Below are 17341 nucleotides of genomic sequence, written 5' to 3'. Positions count from 1 at the left end.
ATAACTGTCTTCTATTTCAGTTGCACCTAATGGGTCCCGCTGTAGCAGAATTTGGGAGGCTGTGTTCCATCCAGGGAAGAGTGAGACAAGTGCCGCTTCCCTTATGGCTGAAACTGTGAAAGAAGACACTGATGGAAATAGTGCAGCCATCTGCAAGAGAGTGTGCTTGCAATGAGGTTGTCCGTAAAGGGATTTGAATTGCTGTTTGCAATTGACTCATCCAGGGGGGCTGAGTGAGACCAGGCCAGCCTTCCGTGTGAAGGATCCAGGTGCCTGGGACTGCACTGCTGTTTGAAAGCAGCACGTGCTCCATTTAGGGCTGGATGGGACCTGCCCCATCTCCCTTGGGGCTGAAAGTATAGACCAACTTGCTGCCTGCCACTATGCTGCTGCACCAAGCGAGAAGGCCCTTTTTCAGAGGGGTTATGTCAACTGGAGCTGGGCTAGAGCTCAGCATCCATTCCCGATCAATTATTTGTATGATTCAGATATGTCATTGGTTATTGAATTCTCTCTTTTTTATCTTCTGTGCTACTGCAGGTTTTGATACAACTGTCTTAGTGGAAATGTTCCTTGTTAAATTTTTAATGTGTTGTTATTGTGAGCTCGATGCTGATATTAAAGCAAAGCAAGGCAAAGCAAGCAGTGTCAGCAGTCCAGCTGTGAGAAGAGAAACCAAAAGGAGGGAGACTGGATGCCTGCCTGCTATTAAGTCCACTGACATTTTACCCTGGTGTCCCTTGGGAGTTGAAGTGGGTGGCTGCTTCTGAAATTCATGGGGTTTGGGAATCAACACCACAGCCGGTGTGTTACTCCCTCCGAAGTACCGCTCGGGTGATTAATCCTCCTCCTGAGGCACTGCTGCGACAGATATCGAAGACATATGCACACCCTGTCTCAGCAGAGTCAGCAGACAGCAAACGCAAGGCTTTGAGGTGTGGATACAAAGCTCTACGTTTATTATTTACAGGACAAAGAAAAGCATGGCTCCTCTCAGCTTCATCATCAGAGAGAGGGTGGGGGAAGCAAAAGTAGTATCACGGAAACAGCGTATCTGAACTTCCGTTCCCATGACATCCAACACTGTGGAATGTAAACACACAGACATGTGATGAAACAATCCCATATCTGCAGCACGGAGGAATGAATTCCCAACACCCTAGAGGGTATTTGGAAGATCATAGTGGGGAGTAGGTGAGAGGGTTGGGCAACTTCCAAAGTAGGATTGACTCAGAAAATAAACCAAGCTATTCCAGACATTTGGGGAATTATCTTGGCTTCTCTCAATTTTGAGAGAAGCCTGGAGAGAGCTCAAATGTTACTAGAAAAGTCCTCTTTCTACTTGTAGAAGCTTGTAGGTATTTCCAAGATTTAGTTTGAAAATTGAGTTCTTAGGGTGGATTTTTCCCCCATGTTCTATTGGGGTGTGGAAAGAGAGAATAATAATAAACACCAGGGAGTAACAAAAGCCCATAACTGGCTCATTTGGGAAGATCTGGGCTTCAGCTGAATTGGGTTGAGATAGTCCTGGATCACCCAAGATCAGGATGGCCCACCCATAATGATCTGGGACTGGCAAGAGACACAGCAATAGTGGCAGGGGAGAAGAATAGGCACAAAGCCTTTGCAAAGAGCTGGATGGGGCTGTTTGCAAGAGGACTTTTAAACAGCCCTGCACAGTGCTTTGCCTATTTGTGCCTGTTCTGGTCAAGGGAATATCCATGCACAGCCAAATGATCAGGACTGAACCTTCCACTCACCAGCATTCCCACTGGCTGTGGGGAATGCACTGGGGAAGCAATACCCAGCAGGATTAAACTCTGGTCCCCAAGTAAATTCAGGTTGAGTCAGCCCTGAGTTGGGTGAGGGCCGATCCAAAGTCTTAGAATGGCTGCTGGATTGGGTTGTGGGGCGCACAGCGCTAAATCAACACCCTACATTACCAGTGTGAGCTATTCATGTCTATTCAGAAGTTAGAGATCTATGGGACCTTGGTAACTGTAATCGTAGTCTAGCTTGACTTTCCCAAAGTTTATATTGGAAATTCCAGTGGAGGGAGAGGAGAAAATAGGACTCTTTATCTGAGAAATAATCATGGGCCAAGTAGAATTCACAGTGATATGTCCTTTTATTGCTATTATTATTAATTAAAGCATATTTCAATATCAGGGAAGTGAAGTTCACAAGGGAGAAAAAGGACACCCTAATTATTTCTCATGGACTAAAGAGCATCGGTTGACTGAGCTTCCCTGTGTGAGATGGCTTCCAAATGGCCTTTCTACTGTTGAGGGGCAAATGAAAGAAGCCACCATTTTGATTGTATTTCTGATCTCTATCTTCCTCCCTTTGGACATTTTTAACTTAATTGTTCTGAAAGAAGATCCTGGGTGCCTTCCTCATTTAATAGACTGATTTGAAACCATCAGAAGCTCTGGAACGAATTCATAATGGATATTTCCTTAAAATGCCTTCCTTCTCATTTAAAGAAAGACATCCTTTCAGCCTCCAAAGTGGTACCACGTTGGCAGGGAGTACCAGCAAAATTATGTTGAAAATATCTATTGAATTTATCATGAGTTAGCTAATGCTTTGCCTATTAACTGAAGTGCACAGTGACTAATGAATTGGAGAACGGATATTCAGTCCAGCATTCAACAATAAATTATGTTGAAGAATTCATTAAAAATGTGGGTCAAAGTGTGTGGGGGGGGGGTCTTTCCACCTCCCTCTATGTTGGTCACATCCATTCTTTGATGTAGAAGTGAGGCAGCCCTGTTTTGATTCAGAGTCACTTTTACAGCTGCCCACTGTTAAATCTTTCTATTGCATTTCCAAAATTATATGCAATTTATTTCTTTGAAAGAACACACACACAAATTCTTGTGTGCTTTAAAGTTAATGTCTCTCAGCCTAATCTACCTCACAGGGTTGTCGTGTGGATAAAATGAGGAGAGGGATAATCATGTACACCACCTTGGGCTCCTTGGAGAATAGGTGGCTATCAATGCAAGAAATGAAATGAATTTTCACCTTCCATCAGTAGAATAGCAGTAATGATAGACCTTATTTTAGATGCCCCTTCTGACACCCTGTAAACTGGCATCTGGGAAGATGCATGCACCCGTAAAATCAACAAGCGGTTTTTGCTTTCAGAAAAGCCAGGGATTAGTCAAAAATTTGCTCAAGCCGTGGAAGGAGGCAACATTTTCATCTGACTTCCACCCTTCAGCATGAAGCCAAGTGGACCCCACAGTGTGTCAAAATGGTGCATCACAGCTCATTCAGTGGCTTGGAATGGACTATTAATGATTGATGGGTGAGAGATCTTTCAATACCTACTAACCATAACAAAAGGAACTCCAACATTATGTTATACCCCTTATCATGGGACAAACAAGGGAAGGCATCTTCCAATGATTTTTTTATATATAATAATATTTATTAAAGTTTCAAAAAAGTTACAAAAATGAGAAAGGAAAAAAAAACAAAGAATACAAAATACAGAAAAATAAAAGCAGTTAAAAACATTTCCCTCTTTCCATGTCTTATCTTTCATTTACTTATTTCCCTGACCTCCTCACACTTCCCTTTTTTGTATTCTAGTTCAATTAAATATTCCAGCAAATCCTTTCCAGCTTGGTTTTTATCCTAATAGTTTATCCTAATGTAGTATAATTTTACATTGTCGTCTTTCAACAATTAAAAAATCAATTTTTACCTAATCTTTTGTATCATTTCTGATAATACCACATTACTTCATTCCAACATCCTTCTAACATTCCTGAATTTTACAATGTTTCTGTAGATAAACTTTAAATTTTCTCCAATCTTCTTCCACCAACTCTTCACCTTGGTCTCGGATTCTGCCAGTCGGCATCTTCCAATGATATCTGGCTGACTTAGGTAAGAGAATTCTGGGCTAGATGAATCACTAGCAAGTTATTCTGAACTTTGCATCATGTAGCTCATAACATCTCCAGCCAATTTCACCAGAACTTCACCATTTACAGGAGGAACTGTTGTTCCTGAAACTGTTTGTAAGACATCGGTTCTGAGATGTGGAGTTCTTATTTTCTTAAGTGTTTTTGGAACGTTATATGAAAACCAATATAGAGCTGCATATTTTTGAGGAAGGGTTCCGCTCCAGCTCTAAGTAAAACTTTAATAAGCTTAATTCACAGAGCACTCCAAGGACTCCGCTAAACTGCTAAAGAAAAAGCGATTTTTCTGCTTTGTATGTGCAATGTAACTTTGTGCTGCCAGATGGCGACGTGGAGTCCCGTTTTTCTCTACCTGTTTTCCCTGTTTAAATTTACAGTTCTTTAAACTGAAACGCTTCTTTGATGTGCCTAGGTCCAGCCCAGGTAGGTATCGTTTCATGTCCCAAAGTGCTGCAAATTCTGCTTTTTGCAGTATGCCAGGCGATGATGTATTTTCATTTATAGACACTGTAATCCTTCTTATATTACTAAGTTGCCTTTCCCGCTTCGTGGATGATTTATGGCAGAGGCATACACTCCCATTGGCCTCTCTTACAGTGATTAAATTGGAATATAATAACCCAATCACTCTGAGTATATTGCCTAAATATAAGTTCATGGGAAATTTGAGTCCCCCCATTGACAATAAGGATGATAGTAATGAAGTTAGGGTAATAGCTGCAGTTGATGCTTACATACACCTGATGAAGGCAGGAGTACCCTTCCCACACAAGCTCAGTAGGTACTCATTTGTCTTCATTTTGGTAGAAGGACTACACCTGGCTTGAAGGAGTGTCCTTATCTTGAAGGAGTGTTCTTACTTTGCAAGCTCCTTCAGTACCAAGGAGAGCTCCACCACCAGCAGGCCTTTGGATAGCTCAGCCACTAGAGTGGAAGGCTGTAAAGAGAGATTTGAGTCATCTGTGGGTGCTAAGAGCTCAGAATGGAAGCAGAAGCATCATTTTGACAGGTTCAAGTCAAGGAGCATTGTACCAGATTGGTTGCACCCCCAGTGCTGCTGTTGAGAGGAGGAAGCTGAAAACAGTGGAACGGACTCCCTTGTAAGGTGATGGACGCTCCTTCATTGGAGGTTTTTAAGCAGAGGTTGGATGACCAGCTGACATGGATGCTTTAGCTAAAATTCCTGCATTGCAGGGGGTTGTAACAGATAACCCTTCTGGTCCCTCCCAACTCCACTGTTCTGTGATTCCATGCCTATTATAATTTGGCTGGTTGCTTATATAGGGACACCTCTCACAGGTATATTGTGTGGACATCAAGTGAATCCTTTTTTTATTTTTAAAAAAGAGGTAAAGGACCCCTAACAGTTAACTGCCTTTGACTGAAGGCAATTATGGGGTTGTGGCTCTCATCTCACTTCAGGCTCAGGGAGCCAGCGTTTGTCCACAGACAGCTTTCCAGGTCATAAGGCCAGAATGACTAAACCTCTTCTGGCACAATGGGACATCATGAAGGAAGCCAGAGTGCACAGAAACACCGTTTACCTTCCCTCCACAGTGGTACCTATTTATCTACTTGCACTGGTATGCTTTCGAACTGCTAGGTTGGCAGGAGCTGGGACAGAACAATGGGAGCTCACCCTGTTGTGGGGATTCGAAATACTGACCTTCCGATCAGCAAGCCCCAGAGGCTCCATGGTTTAGACCACAGCTCCACCCGTTCCCTTTTTTTACCTACCCAAAGCCTGTAAAACAGAACTCAAAACAGGGATTTGTGTTTGGATCAGAACTGAATCAGGCAGTCTACAAAGTGCTTTGGACCAAATCAGACTATTTCCAAAGCACAAAACTGAGGTCTGAACTGAAACTTGTATTTGGGGCACACCCTTAATTTATGTTCCTTGTTCAAGTAGACCGGAATGATTCAAGAAGTTGGATAATCATTCATGTAGTTCATGATCTCCCTCGTAGCCTTTTGTTTACTTGCTCTTGATTGCTCTGGAACTTCTCAGTTACTCTCTGAATACGCTAGCTCTTTATGGAGATCAATTCACCAGCTGTCTTCCTTCCCGCGTGTTTTGGTTTCCAGACAATCTACCATCTGAGATCATTGATCATTTGCCCTTGGCCATAATCTTTTCTGCTTGACAGGCTTTCAGCAAGGTATCTAGCCTACTCATCTCCCTGTATACAAACTGCATGCCACTTTGCCCAGAATACTCCAGTGGCCTTCTCAAGTTTGTGTGTGTAACGGCAGATGGTGCTAACATATGGAGTAGCAGTCAGGAGTAGTAGGGATTGCAGAAACGTCATCCTCTGATTGGTGCTCAAGCTTTGCAGCTCTGCCCGAGAGCTTCCCAGCAGGGTGGGGGAAGTGATCTAATTCAAATTTGCAGGAACGCTAAGAAAAGGCATTGATCCAACACATTTTTTGGAGTGCTGGATGTAATGCACAGTGCTTTCCTATAAATATATTGGAAGGAAAGAGTAAGAGACAGTGAGAGAGCCAGAGGACTAGACATAGAAATATACATAGGGTAATAAGCAACTAAGTCTTGTTCACAGCAGACTCACTGAAATTAGTGGGCATGAGTAAGTTAGATCCTCTCTGACAAAACCACATTTATATTTTATTACTTAGTTTGGAGTCTGGAATGATGTTTGTCCCCAGTTGGATCAACCTGGTACCCTGCTTTCCTTTTTTAGTTGAATGTAACCACTTTGGTGCTGGAGGAGACTCTTGCTAGTCCCATGGACTGCAAGAAGATCAAACCTATCCATTCTGAAGGAAATCAGCCCTGAGTGCTCACTGGAAGGACAGATCCTGAAGCTGAGACTCCAATACTTTGGCCACCTCATGAGAAGAGAAGACTCCCTGGAAAAGACCCTGACGTTGGGAAAGATGGAGGGCACAAGGAGAAGGGGACGACAGAGGAAGAGATGGTTGGACCGTGTTCTCGAAGCTACAAACATGGGTTTGACCAAACTGCAGGAGGCAGTGGAAGACAGAAGTGCCTGGCATGCTCTGGTCCAGGGGGTCATGCAGAGTCGGACACGACTAAACGACTAAACAACAACAACAACAAACCACTTTGGCTGTAGTGTTCAACTGCCTTCTTCTGAATTATCATACTATTGTTCCATCTCTCATCAGTACTGTCTGCTCTGACAGGCAGCAGTTCGCTGAGGCTTCAGGCAGGGTCTTCCTCAGACCCAACTATCAGGGATACTGTTTTAAGAACATAAAACCCACATTAAAGCAGACCAAAGGCATGTCTTGTCCAGGCATATCTTGCAGTGGACAGCCAGATATGAGGCACAGTTGAAGGAGATGGGTATGTTTAGCCTGGAAAAGAGGACACTGAGAGGAGGTATGACAGCCATCTTCAAATGTCACAAGGGCTGTCATATGGAAGAGGGAACAAGTTTGGTTTCTCCTGCTCTGGAGGGTACGACTCAAACCAATGGCTGCAAGTTACAAGAAAGGAGATTCTGACTAAACATGAATCTATGATTCCATGATTTAAAAAATGCATCGTTTCATCACTTTGGTGTTCATTTTCCTGGGCTCCTCTGGGGGGTGGAGTGGGATAGTGCCTTCAATTAAATAATATCTGGAAAGGATGCCACTAATGAGCTGTAATCAGAAATTCACATGTCTCTTTATGGACAAGATCCATCAATTTCCATTTTGCATACTACACCAAAAGTACGGAATTCAAAGGGTTAGATGTGCTTTTCTTGCAAGGCAGTTGTGGGAACTGACATTCTGTCTGATATCTGTGTAATTTCCCTCTCTCTCTTTTTTTAAAAAAAAATAACACCTTCCAGCATCAACATTTCAACAACTTCTCTAGGCAAGTTGTTCCTTTGACTAGCTCCATGTACAGATCTTCCCAGAAACAAAATCGATGGTGTCCAAACGCTCCCAGATCAATATTCTCTCTGCCTCTTAACTTATGCTGTTTTATACTTTTCTCGAGCTGCTTTGTGCTTCCCAACAAGTACCTGTTTTGAGACTTTAAGCTATTTTATTTTCAAAGATTAGAAACATCCATAACGGTGATCCAGTGGGTGGAGTTCGGGTACAGCTGTCCTCTTTCAACCAAGTGGGTTCAAAGTGGTAGCCAAATGTTGTTGTTTAATCGTTTAGTCGTGTCCGACTCTTCGTGAACCCATGGGCCAGAGCATGGCAGGCACTCCTGTCTTCCACTGCCTCCCGCAGTTTGGTCAAACTCATGCTGGTAGCTTCAAGAACACCATCCAACCATCTCATCCTCTGTCGTCCCCTTCTCCTTGTGCCCTCCATCTTTCCCAACATCAGGGTCTTTTCCAGGGAGTCTTCTCTTCTCATGAGGTGGCCAAAGTATTGGAGTCTCAGCTTCAGGATCTGTCCTTCCAGTGAGCACTCAGGGCTGATTTCCTGAAGAATGGAGAGGTTTGATCTTCTTGCAGTCCATGGGACTCTCAAGAGTCTCCTCCAGCACCATAATTCAAAAGCATCAATTCTTCAGCGAAGAATTCTTCTACTTCTTCTTCTACTCTGCTACACATCCGGTAAAGCTGAGTGGCAGCCAAAGTGTGCCGCACCTAATTACTCCATAAACCATTGTTGTTGTTGCTGCTGCTGCTGCTGCTGACCTCCACTTGTCTCGAGAGACAATGGAGTGCGTTTCCAGGGGTGAAATCAAACCTCTGTTCTAACAGCACCAAAGTAACCTCCCTGGGGTGAATGCCTAGGTAGTGGGTATGGAGGTCCTAGGCTGCCCAGATTACAAGACCCTCCCCCTCATGGCTTCACTGATGTGGCCCCAGCTTGGCTGCAGGAGTTGCCGGAAGGAGACGTACAAGGCGCCATCCAAACATCATAGGGATTCCCCTTCAGACTTGTGTAGGGTTTATTCGCTAGCCATTTCTTCTCCCAAAGATATTTCCCAGGGCAGAGGAGGTTTAGGATTAGAGTTTTCCTTCTTAGGTGGGCTTCCTTTGCAAGTAGACAAGTCCCATTTGCCCCTCACTTCCCAGGTGTGGGGAAGTGAACCTAACTGATAGTCCAGGTCTTTATCTCCCCCATCTCTCATGTGCCAACTTTCGACATTATAGGATGCCTGCACATTTTGAAATCAAACCCTTTCAGCCAAAGGTACAATAATCTTATCACGGGAGCCAGCCAAGCTCCCAGTGAGACCCAGTTGCAAAGGAACAATTGTAAGCTGCCGAAAGTTCACATATGACATCAGCCTGTGGGCTTTATCAGGACAGGTCCCAATTGGTCTACAAGGCCATTTCCCCCCAAGGCATGTTCTCTTAACACATACCTGAAGGTTCCTGTCCCTGCCTTACACCCATTCCTTGGAAGGGCTCTTAATTTTATCCATGTGGAGTGTTTTGAGTTTCAAACAGGGCCATTAGAGGCAACAAGTTAGGAAGGTGAAGCCTAGTAAGTAAACCTGCTTACTAAGTGACAAGGACAAAACTTGTCAATCATGCATGGTTCAAGTACCCACTTCATACAAGTAAATGAAAAGATCTGCATATACTTTTGTCAGGAAGGCATCCCCTGGCACCTTATTGTTCTTCCTGGGTCTCATTTCACTCTGAAAACACCTAGCCTGGTCCCTTTGTCAGGGCTGTCAACACCTGGTTTGGCAGCTGGGAGTGGTAAACCTGAGTATGTGATGATCAGTGGCGTAGCTTGGGTTGTCAGCACCCGGGGCAAGGTAAGTAATTTGCGCCCTCTAACCCGTGGATTTGTGCCCCCTAACCCTAGCCCCCAGATGTTGCGCCCAGTGCGGCCGGCCCCCCTGCACCCCCCACGCTACGCCACTGGTGATGATACATCTTGAGGATTATAGAGTCCCCTTCCGCCCTACCCCCCCATCCCAGTATCACAATTTTTTTACATTTTGGAACTAAATAAAAGCATCTATTTGGCTATTTTTGGTGAATTTCTGTGTTTCAGAAAATGGGATTTCCTTCCCTTATGATGGCGCTGGGAGCCCAGATAATGGAGGGAAATGTATAGAAATAAGTTTGCATTTAATACTGTGGAGCAGAACAAGCTCGTATTTTATTTTATTATTTTATTTTATTTTATTTTATTTTATTTTATTTTATCTTATATCTTATCTTATCTTATCTTATCTTATCTTATCTTATTTTATTTTATATTCAGTACAACTCAGGTGGTTAAGAAAGCCCAACAGAGACTCCATCTCCCCAGAGTATTGCGAAAGAACGATGTCAATCAACATTTGATGATCTTCTTCTACCGATCCACAATAGAAAGTGTCCTTTCATACTGCATCACGGTTTGACATCAACTGATAGGAAGTGCCTACAGAGGGTGGTGAATACAGCACAAGATATTATGGGCTGTCCCGTGAATCTGCTGGATGACATCATGGAAGAACACTGCCTCAGGAGCGTGAGGAAAATTCTCAGGGATGATTCACACCCTGGCCGGCACTTTCTTGATCTTCTGCCCTCGGGCACAAGATATAGAAGCATGATTAGTCGTACCAACAGGGTAAAGAAAAGCTTCTATCCAAGGGCTGTTAGGCTGCTGAATGAAAAGATAACAACAGGGCAACTGACTTTTGGGTTTGGTGGGTGTATATCAGTAAACGAGGGGAATTAAGACTAAGAGAGCTGAGTGGGGGGTGCTCCTATTATCTCACTGTATACAGGTTGTACAAGTGACAATAAAGTATTTCAAATTTCAAATTCTGGAGCTATGGCTGTTGTCAAGTCCTTACAGAGTAGAATGCTGGCCCAAGAGGCCAATGCTTCTGATGAATTGGTTGGGTACACTCCTCCCTTTGTCCGCAACACTTGGTGTGGGAACTTATTCAAGAATAGAGGCACTTAAAATGAGCAGCCCCAGTTTGAAATGGGCACCACCCTTATATGACAAACTTAGATCCATTGATTTCAGCAGGTCTGCTCTGAATATGACTTAGGCGGAATTTGACTGTCATGATTTCATCCTTGGTTTTACCATTCTTCCTTGTGAACTGCTTTTAACATGAGCTTTCGTGTGCATGCACACTTCTTCAGATACACCGAAGAAGTACTTTTCAGTGTATCTGAAGAAGTGTGCATGCACACAAAAGCTCATACCAAGAACTAACTTAGTTGGTCTTTAAGGTGCTACTGGAAGGAATTTTTTTTGTTTTGACTATGGCAGACAAACACGGCTACCTATCTGTAACTGCTTTTAACATGACATATATGGGAAGGCAGGATAAATAAGTCAAGAATCTATAACAACTGGCCTTGTTCATATGAATTCCAAAGTGGTAATGGGAGGAAGCCACTGAGAAGAGGTCCCCATGACTGGAAAATATCAGTTGGGCCTTAATCTGCTGATATCCCCATTTTATGGGAGACACAAAGCTTCTTTTAAGAACACAGTGGAATTGGCAATTTCACACATACACCCCTATTCAAAAGACACTACAGAGAAACAAGGAATCCAGGATAATAACATCTTCCCTCCGGCTCTCAGGAGACACGCAGGAATGCAATCTCCTGTGTCGTGGCAGAACTGTTTAGAACGAAGTGCACAGTTTGAATATAAAACGCAACATCATCTCATCGATAGACAGCAATCAGATTACATGCAATGAGACTGGATTCCCCACCCACCCACCCCGGCTAATGAATTACAGAGAAAGAGACTCTTCGCATTCTTCAGACACATCCTCTCCTCTAAATAAGATACAATCCAGCATATTGAATTTTATGTACTTACCTGTGCATGCATAAAAAATTAGGAATTAGTGCCTGATCTTGGCTGTGTAGGGTACTTAAACAGTTGCTCCTGTCAGTTTTAATAATGCTGAGGGAAGGAGAATAGCACCCTGATAGGAGCTTTTGAGCTCAAAATATTTGTAACTCCAGGTTCCTTATTGCATTAACTACCTGGTTGTTTGACACTGATTTATTATCCAACTTTTCTTCCTCTCTGGTGCATATGCAAAGCCTTTTACTACTCTAAGCATGCTTTCTTAAAATAATTCGCTGCTACCACTGCAGTTTTGAGAGAAAGTGAAACATTCATATTAAGGAACTGTTGGTTTGATCCAGCGAAGACATTTTGCAAGCAAATTGACTTCTGATCAAGCAGTGGAACCTTTCCTACCTCTCTTTGCCTTGTGGAAACCCCCCCCCCCACCTTACAAATCTGCTCTGGGGGTTCCCCAAACCCTCTGTAGCAGTTGGGAAACTGGCACCAGGAAATAGGAAAGGAAGTGGAAGTTCTGTTGCATGAACTCTTAATTCATGGCTCTCTGTTCATGCAGTGACTCCATTAAATTCAACCTTATAATGAGCTGCATAAATTGAATCAAGTCATGGTGGCTTAGTTGATAGATTGCTGGATTTCAGCGGTGGAAATGAGGTGGGATTACTGTTAGACCCATCATTAGCGAGGCCGAGGGTCACATATGCAAGAACACAACATGAATACTGTTAAGTTGTGGGTGAACATAGCAGACGACACAGCGATTTCTCCAGAGCAGCTCTTTACTTGTAAGCTGGACAGAACTGAACAGCAAACAGCTCAGCCGGCCTGCTTTTATAGGCAGCCGGCTGTCAACATTGTAACAACAACAACCCAGAGTTTCCCGCCTAAAATAACTGACGTGGACCTGAGTGAAAACTATCTACAGTATCCCCCTGCTGGCCCAGGGTGAGACTTCACTACATAACAAATACAATTCTGGTAAGAACCAGTTGAAGAGGAAATTAGTGGCTGATTGCTAAAGGGTAAAGCAACTCCATGGAAGCTACAAGGAGGGTTCTGACATCTAAAGTAAAAATGGGTTGAGTAAGTTGTATCCATAGCTGTCAAGTTTCAGATTTGAAAATAAGGGATCAGCAGCCAAAATAAGGGATCAGCAGCCTCACCTGTCCCAGGCACTCCTGTCTTCCACTGCCTCCCGCAGTTTGGTCAAACTCAGGCTGGCAGCTTCGAGAACACTGTCCAACCATCTCGTCCTCATGGTTCAATGTTACTAGTGAGCAAAGTTACCCAGTGAGGATTTGAATCTTGGTCCTAACTTTTGGGGTTAAGTTTCTATTTAGCTGTCCAATAATACTGACAAACCGTATCTCTCATTCATCTCTCAGATCCCCTTGTAAATCTAAAATACTGACATCACCACATCCTGTGGTAAAAAGTTAATTACACATTGTGTGAAGGTAAGTTTGTGAAGCTACAGCATTCCTACTATAAGCTTAAGAGACACATTCTCTCTCTCTCTCTCTCTCTCTCTCTCTCTCTCTTTCACACACACACACAGAGTAGAGCCCCTTCGAGCCAAAGGCCCAAAGGTAGAAAGCCCAGCCAGCAGCCAAACGAAGCCTCAAGCGGTGGTTCCCACAGCACAGCAACCCGGCAAAGGGATACAGCAGCAAGGAAATCCACACTGTCACCTCTCCGCTGGGAAGCACTGAAGCAAAGGCAAGCCCCCAGGCAACACGGCTGATTTGATCAGCACAAGGCATGCAAGCTCCACCCCCCCAGTCGTTCTCAGACTCCTTATTGGGCAGCCAAGCAACGCAGTTGAGGAGCCTCCCTGGCCGGCAGGGAGGGAGAGGAGCTGCTTCCTTTGAAATCTGGGAAATTTATGGGATATCAACAATCCGGGATAGCAGCGGGAAACAGCGCTGGAATAAGGGAGTTTCCCGCCAAATAAGGGAAGGTTGACAGCTATGGTTGTATCTCATGGACTGTGGTTCGATGAGAGGTGGTGAAGCACTGGGATGGCAGAAGATGGTTGGATAGAGGATGAACAGCGAAGATGACACACAGTTGCCCACAAAGTTTGTGTCCTAACGGAAATGCTTTTACAGACTCTTTGGACTCTGGTATCTGATAATGCTGCTGGAGGAGACTCTTGAGAGTCCCATGGACTGCAAGAAGATCAAACCTATCCATTCTTAAGGAAATCAGCCTGAGTGCTCACTGGAAGGACAGATCCTGAAGCTGAGGCTCCAATACTTTGGCCACCTCATGAGAAGAGAAGACTCCCTGGAAAAGACCCTGATGTTGGGAAAGATTGAGGGCACAAGGAGAAGGGGACAACAGACGACGAGATGGTTGGACAGTGTTCTCAAAGCTACCAGCATGAGTTTGACCAAACTGTGGGAGGCAGTGGAAGACAGGAGTGCCTGGCGTGCTCTGGTCCGTGGGGTCACGAAGTGTCGGACACAACTAAATGACTAAACAGCAACAACAAAATCAAGGAGAGGGTTTTCAAACCTGTTTTCTCCAGTGTTGTTAGCCTGTAGCTCCCATCAACCCCAGCTAGCTTAGTCAATAATCAGGCATACCTTCTGAAATATACTCGGAGTTGAGTGTGGATTTCATGCTCTTTATTCAGCTCAACAACATCTGATAATGCATTGCATGGTTGCCCCTTCTGATGGGACAGTCTGCCAAATGTCAGAAAGAATAGGTGAATCAGTTCTCCTTCAGGGGCAGATTATGTCATTTTGGGGTGGGTAACATAGGAATCAGGGCAGGGGCAGGGCATGGGGGAGTAGAGAATAAATTCTCAAGGAAAAACGGGGTGGGGTAGTTTTTTTCCCCACCGCAGGAATAATCCTTCCAGGGCCATCGATGGGGACAGGCTCCTGCCTCCCCTTCATGGATTTTGGGGGATACAGTCTCTTCTCCCTGGAAAAGTGCTTCATTAACTCTGAAATTTTGGATCCCCTCCAAACTGATGCCAAAGTTTTGTGCTTGTTTTCCACCAACCTATGGGAGAGAAATATATGCCCATTGACTTGCACAGGGGGTTATGGAAAGACCCACAGGAAAGACTGAGGGTGGGGAAAATCTCACCCTTCCAGCAAGAACCTTGTTACCCCAAGTGGGCAATGGAGTTTGTGGGGAGCTTCTTTCAATTGATTTTCGCAGGGAACAGCATAGATCCATATGAAAAAAAAATAATCACTGTTTTTAAGTTCTCCAAATCACTGTGATTGGAGTGCCCTGGGGAAATAATTCACTATGATTAAAGGCTAGACCTGTCCATCACGGCAACTCCCTATGCCCCTATAAATATCACTTTAAAACACACACACACACACACAAACAACCTTGATTGCAATCATAACCGTGGCCACATGTGAACTGCTGCCTCTGGCGCCAGAACATAAATGCTATGTTTAAACACAGAGCTTCACATGTGACTAAAAATATATATAATTAGTAACCAAGGCAACTAACTGTGATGGAACCTTGCTTTTAATAGCAAATACCAAAATAAGCTTTTTAGCGGTGCTTAAGAAATCTCTTCTGTGCATAGTATGCAAATTTTGATCATGCTGAGAGAGACGGAGGGGCAATTAAAATCAACATGTCAAGTACTGTTTGGATAACAAATCTTTTGGGCCTCGCATATGCAATTCAGAAACGAAGCCACTTGCGCTAGGACGAAGAAGCCAAGCGCACAAGGACCAGCGCTGTATTCATAAACTAGATGCAAGAATATCAGAAGCTGTGCTTTACCATATCAGATAATTAGCTGGCCTAACTCAGTATGGTCTGGGCTACAGTCCCTCCTGGAAACCTTTCTGAGGACTGCATGCCACTGATGGAGAGGGCCAGAGATACTTGCACACTGCTCCGATAAGGCAATTGAGAGGCATTAGAATAAGTTAAAGACACATCCTAGCCACGAAAATACATTTTGTTAGGGATGCACAGCTGGGACGTAGCCTTGGGCAGGTTCGAAGGGCCAGGAAGACCACATTTGGGCCCTAGACACAGAGCCATAGCTAGGTGATCTTGCGCCCCTGGCAGAACTGTCCAGATTGCACCCCCTAGCCACTGACAAATTAGCTCTTCTTTCCACCTCTCCTCCAACCCCCCCATTCAATTCACCCTTTATTTAAAACCTTTTCTTATGAGGCAATAATCAAAATTTTTATTTATGGACATATTTATGGACATATTTTTAGCCAATTTCGTGCCCCCGCCCCTCACTTGTGCCCCTGGTGGGGTCCCATCTCACCACCCCCTAGCAATGGCCCTGTCTAGACCCCAGGTTCCCCACCCTTGGTTTACACCCTTGGTGTTCAACTGATGGGTTGGGATGCACCACAAGGTCACAGCATGATCTAAGGTGGGTTGTCACAGCAGCACTGCAACCATATAGATATGTGGGTTGGTTTAAAAAAGATGTTGGTCCCCATATGCATATTTAGGTTCAAGATGGGTCCAAGGTTGGAAAGGTTGAAGACCACTTGCCTAAACCAGTCCATTGCCAGAAGGCTGCACGTGACTTCCGCTTCCATTGGTCTGACCCTCCCGCCAAGTTATGAGAGAGAAGATGAATGAACAGGTGGAAGTGCGGAAGGGATGAAGAAATGGATGAGAGGGTGGATTTGTGTGTGTGTGAGAGAGAGGGGGGAGTGTCCTATCCATATTTTGATAGATTAAACTCCATGTTCTTCCAATGAAATTCTGCAGTGTCCTGTGAAGGAGACAAAAAAAACCCAAAACAGAAGCCTCTTTTCAGCAGAGTACAGGTTTTGGGTGGACACGTGAGCTACCCTAGTACAAAGCAGCTTCCAGTAATAATGGACTGCAAGAAGAGCAAACGTATCCATTCTTCAGGAAATCAGCCCTGAGTGCTCACTGGAAGGACAGATCCTGAAGCTGAGGCTCCAATACTTTGTCCACCTCATGAGAAGAGAAGGCTCCCTAGAAAAGACCCTGATGCTGGGAAAGATTGAGGTCACAAGGAGAAGGAGGTGAAAGAGGGCGAGATGGTTGGACAGTGTTCTCGAAGCCTCCCCAGCCACTCTGGGCAGCTTCCATAAAAACCAAAAATACAGTAAAATATCACACGTTAAAGACTTCCCTGAACAGGGCTGCCTTAAGATGTCTTCTGAATGTCAGGTAGTTGTTTATCGCTTTGACATCTGCTGGAAGGGCATTCCACAGGGTGGGCGCCACTACCGAGAAGGCCCTCTGCCTGGTTCCCTGTAGCTTTGCTTCTCGCAATGAGGGAACCGCCAGAAGGCCCTCGGCGCTGGACCTCAGCGTCCGGGCAGAATGATGGGGGTGGAGACGCTCCTTCAGGTATACTAGACCGAGGCCGTTTAGGGCTTTAAAGGTCAGCACCAACACTTTGAATTGTGCTCGGAAACATACTGGGAGCCAATGTAGATCTTTCAAGACCGGTGTTATTCTTGGAACTTTGAAGTGTCAGGCATAGCCCTATTGGCTTTAGCCCAAACGTAGCAGAGTTTTCCTGCACAGCGAAGAAGCTAGTTGCGGCAGTAATGACTAGTCAGCTAGACTCAGAATAACTATTTACAGGATTTATTAAAAAGGAGAAAATAAAACCAGCAGAGTTTCTGCATAGAAATAAAAGCAAA

At 44.4% G+C, this 17341-nt stretch overlaps 1 long non-coding RNA gene across 2 annotated transcripts; it reads left to right on the top strand.

Annotated features, from left to right (window-relative positions):
* Window positions 1-1029: 1029 nt before the first annotated feature.
* On the top strand, window positions 1030-2322 carry LOC309374544. Of its 2 annotated transcripts, none has more exons than XR_014170620.1 (2): window positions 1030-1166; window positions 2170-2322. It is a non-coding gene; the product is annotated as an uncharacterized lncRNA (long non-coding RNA). The 2 variants fall into 2 exon arrangements; XR_014170621.1 differs by having other exon boundaries at window positions 1030-1194.
* Window positions 2323-17341: the final 15019 nt, after the last annotated feature.

Source organism: Podarcis melisellensis (assembly GCF_964234715.1).
Source record: "Podarcis melisellensis genome assembly, chromosome: 7".
NCBI classification, from domain to species: Eukaryota; Metazoa; Chordata; class Lepidosauria; order Squamata; family Lacertidae; genus Podarcis; species Podarcis melisellensis.
The sequence above is the reverse complement of the archived record's forward strand: the minus strand, read 5'-3'. Positions and strand labels throughout refer to the sequence as shown.